The sequence below is a fragment of the Sinocyclocheilus grahami genome, unplaced genomic scaffold (genome assembly GCF_001515645.1).
Source record: "Sinocyclocheilus grahami isolate Dianchi unplaced genomic scaffold, SAMN03320097.WGS_v1.1 scaffold677.1, whole genome shotgun sequence".
Taxonomy (NCBI): domain Eukaryota; kingdom Metazoa; phylum Chordata; class Actinopteri; order Cypriniformes; family Cyprinidae; genus Sinocyclocheilus; species Sinocyclocheilus grahami.
Window position 1 is genome coordinate 188,627 of NW_015505856.1, and position 1,117 is coordinate 189,743.

At 38.1% G+C, this 1,117-nt stretch overlaps 1 long non-coding RNA gene across 1 annotated transcript in view; it reads left to right on the forward strand.

Annotated features, from left to right (window-relative positions):
* Positions 1–637: 637 nt before the first annotated feature.
* The window catches only part of LOC107559187 (uncharacterized), a 23,475-nt gene continuing 22,995 nt past the window's right edge, over positions 638–1,117 (forward strand). The window contains exon 1 of the long non-coding RNA XR_001605574.1: positions 638–706. This is a non-coding gene — a long non-coding RNA (uncharacterized lncRNA). The remainder of the gene's footprint in view (positions 707–1,117) is intronic.

Genomic DNA, 1,117 nt, shown 5'->3' on the forward strand with positions numbered 1-1,117 from the left:
TTTTTTTTTCTTCTTCACCATGTTTCTCTAATATCAGACAGTGTACATTGTGCATTAGGGACACTGTTCCCTCCATGCCCCAGTGCATCCAACTTTTCAGTGAAATCACTCAAAACTTCTCCAATGATATTTTCTACATTGCCACATACATCAGTAAAGTGGTGAGACTGAATAATGGACTAAAGCATGTTCCATTTTTTGTTGCAATTGATGTTTATGTTCAATTATTACAGAATTAATGTAATTGCCTTGGGTTTGTCATTCTCCATTGCAGGTGGACTTTGAAGAAAGTATAGCTGAGAACCGATTCACTGCAGGCCGAATGTTGATCCTGTTATTGATGAGAGTGAGTGGTTTTCCATTGATTTCTTCAGTTCTGATGGAATAGTAACTGAAGGTGCACAATATATTGGTGGCTAATATATCATTCACCGATAACTAGGAAAATGAAACTGTTATTTTATTACCCGCCTTATTTTTCAATGTGAAATTAAGTTATTTTCTGTGAATGCGCAAGACTTCAGATTCATATTGCCATTATACATTAAAAAAACCTTGAAGAATAATAAAGTGCAGTAAACGGTAAAACTATAGACTTGTTCAGACTATCAGTCGAAATCCGATTTTGTGCATATCTGATTGGAATCTGATTTAAATGGTTGACTGTCCACACTGTGTATCGCATCTGTTCAGATCCGGTTTGTGTGTCATCTACATCCCTCTGGTCAGGAAGTGATTAATGCTGCCCTCCGTTCATTAAAGTGTGATGTGTTACCTAATTGTTGACACAGAGCATAAAGGTTGCAGGTTCAATTCCTTGTTGGAGCGACCCAATAAATGAAGAGTCAGTGAGGTGGCAGTTGTGCCCCTGAGCGGGCCTCTTGACCCCAGCTTGCTCCAGGATGACTTTTCCTGTAATTAGTGCACTGCAGCAAGTAAATGGCAAGCAGCTGTAACAAGCAGCAAGCAGAGCTGTTTCATTTAATAAAGAAAGAGCTAGCAGTTAGTCACAGAATTAAAATTTATTATGACATTTCTGTGCCACCAAACAGAATTCCAAAAATAATGATTGTTTCCAAACAGATTACCCAAATACTCCTAAAATCCTCTCACACCA